At 40.0% G+C, this 12,900-nt stretch overlaps 2 protein-coding genes and 1 long non-coding RNA gene across 4 annotated transcripts in view; 2 read left to right on the forward strand and 1 right to left on the reverse strand.

Moving 5' to 3' along the window:
• The window catches only part of LOC310726770 (Fc receptor-like protein 5), a 314,771-nt gene that overhangs the window by 252,944 nt on the left and 48,927 nt on the right, over positions 1-12,900 (forward strand). The window lies entirely within an intron of this gene.
• LOC310726767 (sialoadhesin-like) overlaps positions 1-12,900 on the reverse strand; it is a 185,253-nt gene that overhangs the window by 96,665 nt on the left and 75,688 nt on the right. The gene's annotated exons all lie outside the window — the stretch shown is intronic.
• On the forward strand, positions 9,619-10,682 carry LOC310726921. The gene is made up of 3 exons (XR_014533870.1): positions 9,619-9,714; positions 9,977-10,078; positions 10,654-10,682. It is a non-coding gene; the product is annotated as an uncharacterized lncRNA (long non-coding RNA).

Raw genomic sequence — 12,900 nt, forward strand, 5'->3', positions numbered from 1 at the left:
ATACTGACAGAAAATCACAGAATTGTTGACATTGTTGCAGATTTATTAAAAAAGAAAAACTGAAATATCACATGGTCCTAAGTATTCAGACCCTTTGCTGAGACACTCATATATTTAACTCATTTCTTCTGATCATCCTTGAGATGGTTCTACACCTTCATTTGAGTCCAGTTGTGTTTTATTATACTGATTGGACTTGATTAGGAAAGCCACACACCGGTCTATATAAGACCTTCCAGATCACAATGCATGTCAGAGCAAATGAGAATCATGAGGTCAAAGGAACTGCCTGAAGAGCTCAGAGACAGAATTGTGGCAAGGCACAGATCTGGCCAAGGTTACAAAAAGATTTCTGCTGCACTTAAGGTTCCTAAGAGCACAGTGGGCTCCATAATACTCAAATAAAAGACGTTTGGGACGACCAGAACCCTTCCTAGAGCTGGCCGTCCGGCCAAACTGAGCTATCGGGGGAGAAGAGCCTTGGTAAAAGAGGTAAAGAAGAACCCAAAGATCACTGTGGCTGAGCTCCAGAGATGCAGTCTGGAGATGGGAGAAAGTTGTAGAAAGTCAACCATCACTGCAGCCCTCCACCAGTCAGGGCTTTATGGCAGAGTGGCCCGATGGAAGCCTCTCCTCAGTGTAAGACACATGAAGGCCCGCATGGAGTTTGCTAAAAAACACCTAAAGGACTCCAAAATGGTGAGAAATAAGATTCTCTGGTCTGATGAGACCAAAATAGAACTTTTTGGCCTTAATTCTAAGTGGTATGTGTGGAGAAAACCAGGCACTGCTCATCACCTGTCCAATACAGTCCCAAAAGTGAAGCATGGTGGTGGCAGCATCATGCTGTGGGGGTGTTTTTCAGCTGCAGGGACAGGACGACTGGTTGCAATCGAGGGAAATATGAATGCGGCCAAGTACAGGGATATCCTGGACAAAAACCTTCTCCAGAGTGCTCTGGACCTCAGACTGGGCCGAAGGTTTACCTTCCAACAAGACAATGACCCTAAGCACACAGCTAAAATAACAAAGGAGTGGCTTCACAACAACTCCATGACTGTTCTTTAATGGCCCAGACAGAGCCCTGACTTAAACCCAATTGAGCATCTCTGGAGAGACCTAAAAATGGCTGTCCACCAACGTTTACCATCCAACCTGACAGAACTGGAGAGGATCTGCAAGGAGGAATGGCAGAGGATCCCCAAATCCAGGTGTGAAAGACTTGTTGCATCTTTCCCAAAAAGACTCCTGGCTGTATTAGATCAAAAGGGGGCTTCTACTAAATACTGAGCAAAGGGCCTGAATACTTAGGACCATGTGATATTTCAGTTTTTTTCTTTTTTAATAAATCTGCAACAATTCTGTGTTTTTCTGTCAGTATGGGGTGCTATGTGTACATTCATGAGGAAGAAGAATGAACCTAAAGGATTTTAGCAAATGGCTGCAAAATAACAAAGAGTGAAAAATTTAAGGGGGTCTGAATACTTTCCGTACCCACTGTATTTAACATTTTATAATCTAATGACTTTTTTTATGGTTAGACAAAGTAACAGTGATGAATCAGCACACCAAACTAGTTCACTATTGGTGAGTGTGAGTGAAAATGATAGAAGAGGTTATGACGTGTAAGAAAAAAAGATGAGGACAACGAAGATCGTAGTGAAGAAGTTTATAACAGCGTAGCAGTAACAAAATAAGCACTTTGGGTTCATCGGCTTCAGAAAGAAACCAGAGCAAACTCTGCCCAGATATTTTATATTGTTCTTCCCTTTGAAGTATAGCCCTGAGTTATCCTTTAAATGTAAATTAAATGTAGGACATGCATGAAGGAACAAGTGGCTGGGTGATCGAGATGGAGGTCACTGTTGTTGACACCTTTGCTGGTGCCGGCCCCCCAGCAGGTCAGGATCAGGTATTGTTTAAATGATAATCATGGTCTCAGACACCTTTTGGTTAGAGATGGTCCTTGAATGCTTGCTGTCTCTCCCAGACAGATTTAATCAAGTCTATGATTAGAATTGATACAACTGAAATTCTATGCGGATGGGCTTAATTTGATATAGCGTAGGGTGGAATCTGGGTTGAGGCATTCTGTAATTCTTACAGACGGTTAAGTACAAATTAACGGTATATATTTTAATTGGAGTAAATAAAACATTTGTAAGAAATGTACAACATAAACTTTGAATTATATGTTAAATATGTACCTCTTTTCATCGGGGTGCTCCCCATAATGTGTCTGCATTAAAGCTCTGACAACTTCAAAATTTCATACCAACAGCAAAACCCAAACCGACTGTGAGAGTGACTCCTCAGAGCTCCATCTACACTGGAGACACCATCACTCTGAGCTGTGAGCTGCAGGGGACGACTCCATGGGAGTTTCTCTATTATAATCGCAATCAGTGGATACAGATTCTAAACAGTGAACCAGTAAATTCATTTAAAGTTACGGTCAATAAAGCAGGAGAAACAGCGTACCTGTGTCGTGCACGGAGGAGAACCTACTTTCACTACTCCATTTACTACTATAACAATTACTACTACACAGAATACAGTGAACCTGTCAAGATTACTGTAAGAGGTATGGCATGATTAAAATTTTATAACAGGTTTAAAGTTAGAAGGGATTTGACTATCAATTATTTCATAATTATTGCAATCCCTTGTTGTTCTATAATTGAAATAATCCAGAAAGAAATACAGGCACTATCAACAAATAAACCACCTGGATATGAATAAACACATCTTTTAAAAACATGTTTATATCTGCATAGAAGCAGAAATGCAGAAATACTTGTAATAAACCACATAATTTAAATTCTAGATTCTGTTCAAATTCTTGTCATTTAAAAAATATAGATTTGTTTATAACAAGTGCATGTATTGTAATGTTATTTTTCTCATCTATTCCTGATAAGAGACTGCAACCTGTCAATTAACCAAAAAATGTACTTGTGTAGTTTTGTTAGCATTTTTTTTTTTTAACAGTCATTTAAATATTTCATCATGTTTAAATATTTATTTACCAAAGTGTGTCTATCTGGCAGTACAGATGGTATAAAGACACTTCACACACCCGTCAGTAGTATACAGGAGTACAGAATATGTATTTACTAAAATGTAGTTACAAAATACAGAACTTTGTATTTCCTGTGTAATAGAGAGACCACAGGCTGAGACTGTAGCTCCACAGAACTGGCTGACTGAAGGAGACTCTGCGTCAACTGTCAACACCACAGTGCATGGTGAGTCTTCATGTAGTGTGGTGGTGATAAATATTTCACAAGTTTCAGAGTTGACTACAAGTTCACTTATATTCACACTGATAAAGATGATAAAATGAATCACTGACTGTATAATAATTGGTCCCCTGGTGGTCTAGTGGTTAGGATGCGGCGCTCTCACCGCTGCGGCCCGGGTTCGATCCTCGGTCAGGAAACCAACCCCAACCACTCTCAGTGGCAGTCCCAAACTCGGATAAATAGGGAGGGTTGCATTAGGAAGGGCATCCAGTGTAAAAACATGTGCCAAATCAAAACATGCGGATGATCCGCTGTGGCGACCCCTAATGGGAGAAGCCAAAAGAAAGTTTTACTGACTGTATAATAATCAACCAGGGACATCAGAGAACATTTGATTTCTCTTTGTTTTTGGTGATTACTGAAACAGACACAGATGTGGACAAAAGTTTCAAGAATGACAAATGTTACTTTTCTTGTACTTTTTTTGTAAGTCTGCTGCTACAGTGTTTAGATATTTTTTGTCAGCTGTTAATATGGTATAATGAAGTATAATTACAAGCATTTTGTAAGTGTCAATAGCTTTTGTTAACTACATTAAGTTTACACAGAATAGATATTTGTAGTATTGACCCTTCTTTGTTCAAGATGGTTCAAGATGGCAGCACCCTGTATGGCAGTGGCTACTCCGGCTCCGGTAAATAATCTGCAATTTATGCTAAATGTACCTAGTAAATCATCGGAGTTAAAAACAAGACTATCTCTAAAAGACTAGTCACTACAGATTATACCAATACAAATTAAAGTTAAACGTGATGGAACATTAACCTAATGTTCTACATCCCCCTTCTTTAGTATTGCTTTCTGTTGTAACACGGATGAAAAATCAGCTTACACTATCTGAAATTCTTGAACTTGAATCTGAATTTTAAAGCATGTGTCAACAAATAAACTATTGTCATTGAACTGTAACATTTTAGATATAAAACATTAAACATTTCACTCTAAATGAAGTAACAGTCTATTTGGAATATTTTACCAACTACAAACAGCTTATTAGATATATTTTGGGCTAGATCTTGAGATTGCCTGACCGTGTTACATAAAATGTAACATTTCCTCACCACCATAGGCTACAGGCTTTGTGTTTTTTGCTTTGGCCACCAGATGCCGCCACTGGGCCCCTATCCCCTAACTGTTTAATGTCTCCTACCTGCTACTTGTTAGTGGTGTCAATGTAAGTGGCCCCTTTTGCCTTGATCTTTGTTGGTTCATTCTGTCAGGTGCGAGAGCGGGTCGCAAACCTTGGTCGCTAGAGCTAGTGGCAGACACTAGCAGTCTGCCACAGGGAGGCGTTGGAACCCAACTGTAGAGACACACTAGATGTGCAATGGCATTATTCTTTAATGAAAACAATAAAAAAAAAAATAAAACAAATATAACAGGCAGAGTTTACCAAAACAAAATAAAAATACAAATAAGTAATGACAAAACAGGAAGAAGAATCTCAGGAAGACAGGAGGTACAAGGAGACTCAAGTAGACTGGAGGCTTGGGAAAAACTCGGGAGAACAGAAAAGCCAGAATACTAGAGAAGCCAGGAGAAGCCAGGAGACTCAGTAAGACAGAAAACTAAAGAAAACAAGAAAAGCAGCAGACAAAGAAATCAAACAAAATTGAAAGACAGACACTCACTAAACAGAACAAACAAACCCATACATATCCAAATTCAAATATCAAGACAGACAAAACCACAACAAAAATAATAACACCTGTACCACAACAAAAGTGAAGACAAATATAATGATCCAACAAAGACCAAGGCAAAAGGGGCCACTTAAATAGACAACATTAACAAGGAGCAGGTGGGAGACATTAAACAGTTAGGGATAGAGGCCCTGTGGCAGCATCTGGTGGCTAAAGCAAAAACAAACCCAAAAAATGTCCAGACCCTAACAGAGCCTGTGTTAACCTTGAAATCAACTGTCCGTTGATGTGCATTGTGCTGATTGGTTCGGATTTTGAAATTCCTATTTCCACTGTTTGACACATCATCCACAACCCAGCCATTAGGGGGGCACAAGCCAGTGCACTCTTAGTGCCGGTCCCAAGCCCGGGTAAATGGGGAGGGTTGCGTTAGGAAGGGCATCCAGCGTAAAACATGTGCCAAATCAAATATGCGGATCACAAATGAGAATTTCATACCGGATCGGTCGAGGCCCGGGTTAACAACGACCGCCACAGGTATCGTTAGCCGACAGGGTACCGGTGGAAATTGGGCTACTGTTGGCCGAAGGAGGAGAAGGAGAGGAGGAAGACGTCTACAGAGACGGCAGGAAAAGGAGCAGTGTAGGAGAGTAGAGGTTCGGGTTGGTACTTTAAATGTTGGTACTATGACGGGTAAAGGGAGAGAGATAGCTGATATGATGGAAAGGAGAAAGGTAGATATGCTGTGTGTTCAGGAGACCAAGTGGAAAGGGAGTAAGGCCAGGAACATTGGAGGTGGATTTAAACTGTTTTATCATGGTGTGGATGGAAAGAGAAATGGTGTAGGGGTGATTCTGAAGGAAGAGTACAGTAAGAGTGTAGTGGAGGTGAAGAGAGTTTCTGATAGGGTGATGATCGTGAAGGTGGAGGTTGAAGGGATGATGATAAATGTCATCAGTGCCTAGCTCCACAAGTTGGCTGTGAGATGGAGGAGAAGGAAAGATTCTGGAGTGAATTAGATGAAGTGGTAGATGGTGTACCTAGGAAAGAACGATTGGTGATTGGGGCAGACTTTAATGGGCATGTAGGTGAAGGGAACAGAGGTGATGAGGAGGTGATGGGTAGGTATGGTTTTAAGGAGAGGAATGTGGAAGGGCAGATGGTGGTAGATTTTGCAAAAAGGATGGAAATGGCAGTGGTGAACACGTATTTTAAGAAGAAGGAGGATCATAGGGTGACGTATAAGAGTGGAGGAAGGTGCACACAGGTGGATTATGTTCTGTGTAGGAGATGCAACCTGAAGGAGATTGTAGACTGTAAGGTGTTGGCGGGGGACAGTGTAGCTAGACAGCATCGGATGGTGGTCTGTAGGATGGTTTTGGAGGCGAAGAAGAAGAGGAGGAAAGTAAGGATTGAAAGAAGAATAAGATGGTGGAAACTGAAGGATGAAGAGTGTGGTGTGAGGTTCAGGGAAGAGGTCAGACAGGGGCTTGGTGGTGGTGAAGAGGTGCCGGATGATTGGGCAACTACTGCAGGAGTGATGAGGAAGGCAGCTAGAAAAGTACTTGGTGTGACATCTGGAAATAGAAAGCAAGACAAGGAGACGTGGTGGTGGAATGAGGAAGTGCAGGAGAGCATTAAGGGAAAGAGGTTGGCAAAACAGAAGTGGGATCGACAGAGTGATGAGAAAAGTAGGCAGGAGTACAAGGAGATGCGGCAGCAGGTAAAAAGGGATGTGGCGAAAGCCAAGGAAAAGGCATATGAGGAGCTGTATAAGAGGTTGGACACTAAGGAAGGAGAAAAGGATTTATACCGATTGGCCAGGCAGAGGGACCGAGCTGGGAAGGATGTACTGCAAGTTAGAGCAATAAAGGATGGAGAGGGAAATGTGTTGACTAGTGAGGAGAGTGTGTTGAGAAGATGGAGGGAGTATTTTGAGCAGCTGATGAATGAGGAAAATCAGAGAGAGAGAAGATTGGAGGATGTGGAGTTGGTGAAGCAGGATGTAGATAGGATTAGTAAGGAGGAAGTGAGAGCAGCGATTAAGAGGATGAAGAATGGAAAGTCGGTTGGACCAGATGACATACCGGTAGAAGCGTGGAGATGTTTAGGAGAGATGGCAGTGGAGTTTTTAACCAGATTGTTTAACAGAATTCTGGAAGGGGAGAGGATGCCTGAGGAATGGAGAAGGAGTGTGCTGGTACCGATCTTTAAGCATAAGGGAGATGTGCAGACCTGCAGTAACTACAGGGGAATTAAGTTGATCAGTCACACCATGAAGTTATGGGAAAGAGTAGTGGAAGCCAGGCTGAGAGAAGAGGTGACCATCTGTGAGCAACAGTATGGTTTCATGCCGAGGAAGAGCACCACAGATGCCTTATTTGCTTTGAGGATGTTGATGGAGAAGTATAGAGAAGGACAGAAGGAGCTGCATTGTGTATTTGTGGATTTAGAGAAAGCGTACGACAGGGTACCGAGAGAGGAGTTGTGGTATTGTATGAGGAAGTCAGGTGTGTCAGAGAAGTATGTGAGGGTGGTGCAGGACATGTATGAGGACAGTGTGACGGCAGTGAAGTGTGCAGTAGGTACGACAGACTGGTTCAGGGTGAAGGTTGGACTGCATCAAGGATCGGCCCTGAGCCCTTTCCTGTTTGCAGTGGTGATGGACAGGTTGACGGACGAGGTCAGACAGGAGTCTCCCTGGACTATGATGTTTGCAGATGATATTGTGATTTGTGGTGAGAGTAGAGAGCAGGTTGAGAAGAGCCTGGAGAGGTGGAGATATGCGCTTGAGAGAAGGGGAATGAAAGTCAGTAGGAGTAAGACAGAGTACATGTGTGTGAATGAGAGGGAGGGCAGTGGAGTGATGCGGTTGCAGGGAGAAGAGGTGGAGAAGGTGGAGGAGTTCAGGTACCTGGGGTCAACAGTGCAAAGTAATGGAGAGTGTGTTAGAGAAGTAAAGAAAAGAGTGCAGGCAGGGTGGAGTGGGTGGAGAAGAGTGACAGGAGTGATTTGTGATAGTAGGGTATCTGCAAGAATGAAAGGGAAAGTTTATAGGACTGTGGTGAGACCTGCGATGTTGTATGGATTAGAGACAGTGGCATTGAGTAAAAGACAGGAGGTGGAGCTGGAGGTAGCAGAGCTGAAAATGTTAAGGTTTTCGTTGGGAGTGACGAGGATGGACAAGATTAGAAATGAGTTTATTAGAGGGACAGCACATGTAGGATGTTTTGGTGACAAGGTGAGGGAGGCGAGATTGAGATGGTTTGGACATGTGCAGAGAAGGGACATGAATTATATTGGTAGAAAAATGCTGAAGATGGAGCCACCAGGTAGGAGGAAAAGAGGAAGGCCAAGGAGGAGGTTCATGGATGTGGTGAGGGAAGACATGCAGGTAGTTGGTGTGAAAGAGGCAGATGTAGAGGACAGGGTGGTATGGAGACGGATGATCCGCTGTGGCGACCCCTAATGGGAGCAGCCGAAAGAAGAAGAAGAAGAAGACACATCATCCACATAGAATGACTACTATCTTTTGATTTTTTCTTTGGTTTGAGCTGATTTATTGCTTTTCTTTGTCTATTCAATGTTGATGTAGTCTTGCAGCACTTTTTAAAATAGTTCTATTTATTACATTTATGGTACTGCTGACCATAAGTTAAATATCTTTTTCCTTTTTTTTTTGCTTCGTGTTTTCCTCCACAACTGCTGCAGTTTAGTATTATTTGAGAGGTTCTGCAGTCAGAGATAGATTTTTGTTTGGTCCTTTGTGTTTTGTTTTCTATTCTATGGGGCACACTATCCACATTAATATTGCCGTGCTCGGGCACGGCAATATTTTTTGAGTCTTATAAAGAGTCTTTGAGTGCATATCGGTCAGCTCATACATTTTACACAATTCTATTATTCTTCATAACATTCTGAAGTATATGCTAATCACCAGCATAAAAACTGGTACAGTAGACTTTGTGAAAATTTATATTTGTGTCATTCTCAAAACCTTTGGCCATGGCTTTAAATTGTGTCTTTAATGTAGAGTGTAAAGTGCCAAACTGTTTTATATCACTGAGCTTCATCATTAAAAATACATGCAAAGTGCAGTGTGTTTCACCTTCACTCATAAGCAAAGATGTAGATGGTGAAAAAAGCTGGGGAAAAGAACTGAAAACATCTGTCATGTGTGACAGTTTATCTGCACCCCATTTACTCCTCTATTCTCACAAATACCTTAGTTCACAATTAATGGCACCCTGACCTAATTTTTATGGCTGTATTTATCAACACTGCTTTGTGCACTCAGGAGTGCCACCCCTACACACTGTTAAACATAAAGTTTAAACAGCATAATGTGGTCTATCAAGTTTCATGTATTTTAGAAAACACGGTAGCTTTTCCACTTGATATTGTCACATTTCCACCTTTTTTAATCTATCGGATTTTGAGATATAATGAGCAAAATATCAGATCCAATGCTTTCATAATTCAGACTACAAATGTTAGGTTATATATAGATTAAATAGCGATAACACATTTTATACATGTAATGTTTACTGTTCTAGATGGTGATGTGATCCTGGAGAGTGCTCTCTATCCTGTGACTGAGGGACATCCTCTGACTCTACGTTGTTTATATCGCGACACCAAAGTCGTCCAGAAGCAGACTACAGGAGAGATGATCATCCATAAAGTCTCAAAGTCAGATGAAGGTTTCTACCACTGTAAACACCCAGAGAGAGGAGAGTCACAGAGAAGCTGGATCTCAGTCAGACGTGAGAAATCATTTAAATATTCATTTAACTTTGACTTAATAAGCTGAACTCATCACTAGATAATGTAACCTATAGTGTGTAGTTTATCTTAATCTGTGTACAAGATGCAGTGTGTTCATATGCCATGGTACTCCTGTTTCCAGAAATTAACATTACTGGACTTTGCTTGTGCTGCAGTTTGAGCAAAAACATGTTCAGTTCAGCATGAATAAAGTGTTATTATAATTATTATCGTATTCTGTATCTCGTCTATCACATGTAGAAGCTCCATTCTCAGTGCTCATGCTGATCAGTAGTGTAGTGACGGCATCTCCATATCTGCTGGCCACCATCATTCTGCTGGTCAAATGTTACAGAGCTCGAGGTAAGAACTCTTACAATATATTTCACACAATGAACAACTTTAATAAGCACAAGAAAAATATTTATCTTAGGAAAATAGAAATCATTTTACTCAAATTCACACTTAAGCTTAAATGCAATTGTTCAAAAATGCACTTACAGTAAGATTTCAATGTAAGTATATGATATAAAGTTTACATGTGACATATGCTTGAATTGTAGTTCCATTTTACCTTCACTAAGGTACATTAAGTAAAAATAGTGCAGAAGTGTATTTGATAAGATGTACTAACTTCTCCATCATAGTAACAGCCATCAGACAAACGAAATAATTTAGGGTTTAAAATTAAGTAACATTTTTAAAAGCACAGAAGCACATGGTATAATTTATTGGTTGTAGTAACTAATAATGAATCTCTGAACTACGTTCTGCTGTTACTGAAGATGACTGAATTAATTATTTTCTAACATCTTTTCCTGAAGCACTGTCACTCATCACTTTACTGTCTTTCATAAGCATTTAAACAAACCCCCTTTAATCTTTGTTTAGGACGAGACCAAATGTAATCTGAATGTCATTGTAAATTTCTTTAACAGCTCACACTGATGAAGACAGAATTGAGAATCAGTCATAGAAGAGTAAACAAAGATCCTCTATTAAAAGAGGATGCATTTACTGTCAAATCATTTCATTATTGCTTATTCTTTAGTGTTTTGTTCAGATTTTAAAATAATGCTGATTTGTCATTTTAATGCCATGATGTTATTTGCATCTTATAGACATCATTTATAAATTATGGATTTATTTAGCTAAAGCCTGCAAAACTCCTCATGAGGTAAAAGTTACCATGTGTGTAGTCTGAAATAAAGCCTGCATGCTGAAACAAAGTACAAAATATGTGGAAATATTCTCTACAAATATTTTGTTCAAGAGAAAATGTTAATACATTGACTGAGGGTTGAGTTGTGCTTCTGCAAAATACCATGTGGGAAATAAATGTGTCTGCTGTTTAAGTGAGTTCAATACCAACATGGTGACCTGCACATTCAGGTGTTTTGTGTGCTCGGACATGCACTAGTGAGATTTGCTTAATTTCCCAAGAGTTTTATGGTTTGAAGTGCGTAAGTTGAAAATGAAAATGTGCAGTGAAATAATTTCCAGTGTAGGTTGTATTTTCTGTAAAGAGCAGTTGGTGAAAAGCTCAGTGTTACTTGAGATAAAGGAAGTTAAGCTTTTCATGTATGCAAGAGAAAAAAAAACAAGTTGATTTATCTCAATTATAGTGTGGATTTAATATTATGTTTTGTATCTTCTCATTATAAGTTCTACTACTGTTATATTTGCACTGCTGTGTTTTCTTCTGTTTCTTTGAGATTAGCACGAGTTGAATTATGATAAGTAGACTTCCAATCTCAGTTCTTGTTTTATTTGACTTTTCAGATGTGTGAACTTTAATTAAAGTTTTTTGTGAAGATTTGTGGAGAAATTGTTTAATTTTATTATTTAAATGCATCATTCAGTTCACGGTATTAAATTATTAATGGCAGGTTTTATATCATATACAGTTTAGGTAATATACTGAGAAAACTCTTGTCATTGTTAATGTGTAGTTGTTCACTATTTTGTATTTTTATATACACAGATTTTTATATATGAAAAAATTTTATATAAAAAGATACACAGATTAACATTGCCTACTTTATTTTTATTGCTTTTAATTTAAGTATTAATTTCTTGTCGGTCTCTTGTCCCCTGATGTAATATTGGAATTTCCCACATAGGATTAATAAAGTGTTTTGGTAAAAGCAGGGGATCAATGGATCCTGCACTATTATTCAGTGTAAGTAAAGGATCTCAGTACAGTAAAGTTGAGGAGTAAATGAGGAATCAAACAGACACTGATGTACAGGACTAACATTACAGTGAAAATGTCCAAAACATAACACAGGAAATTAACACTGTAGCAGTGGCAGTGATTCAAGCAATTAAAAGCTCCTTATTAAATTAAATACAAAATTTCAATTGTAATCCCTGCTGGATAAATTCCTCACCAGAACTCAGTTACCCAGAATTATCAGATGTCTTTTATCTGGATTACCTGCAATTTGTCAAGCAGATTATTTAAAACCAAGATTTAGCAGAGTCTTAATCTGCTCTTTATTTCTCTTTATGAAAGGAGCAGGCGGAGACGGGCTTGAGATGGGAAACATGGAAGGTCTGGTGAATCCGGAGGACTCTGGGGAGTTTGAGTTAGACAGCCACAGGGTTGATAACTTTAGAAATGGGGAAGAGTCCCATAAAGTGTCGGGTGAGTTTCTTGCAGACAGCTTTGAGAGGGAGGTCTTGAGTGGATACCCAGACCTTCTGGCCTAAATAATAGCAGGACCATGGGGTTTGCGGGTTTGCCCAAAAGGAATAATTGCGAATCCCAGAAATCTGTAGCTGCTTGCAAAAATCAGGGTGAGGCCATTTCTTGACTGCTTGGATTCAGCCCGGGTCAATTTGTATCTTGCCTGCTGATAACATGAACCCTAAGAAGTAGGTGGTGGTGACATGAAACATTTTTCGGCCTTGGCATACAATTTGTTCCGAAGGAGACACAGACCAGACATGGTGGATGTGTTCTTCTTGGGAGCAGGAAAAAATGAGGACCTGATAAAGGTAAACGAATACTAAATGGTTAAGCATGTCTTGTAAAATGTCATTGACAGCAGGAGCGTTGGTCAGCCCGAACGCATTACTAATTACTTGTGGTGTCCAGAGGGGATGTTAAATGCGGATTTCCACTCTTCCCCATCCTGAATGCGAACCAGGTAATAAACGTTCCTCAGGTCCAACTTCAT

The sequence above is a fragment of the Silurus aristotelis genome (genome assembly GCF_946808225.1).
Source record: "Silurus aristotelis genome assembly, chromosome: 5".
NCBI classification, from domain to species: domain Eukaryota; kingdom Metazoa; phylum Chordata; class Actinopteri; order Siluriformes; family Siluridae; genus Silurus; species Silurus aristotelis.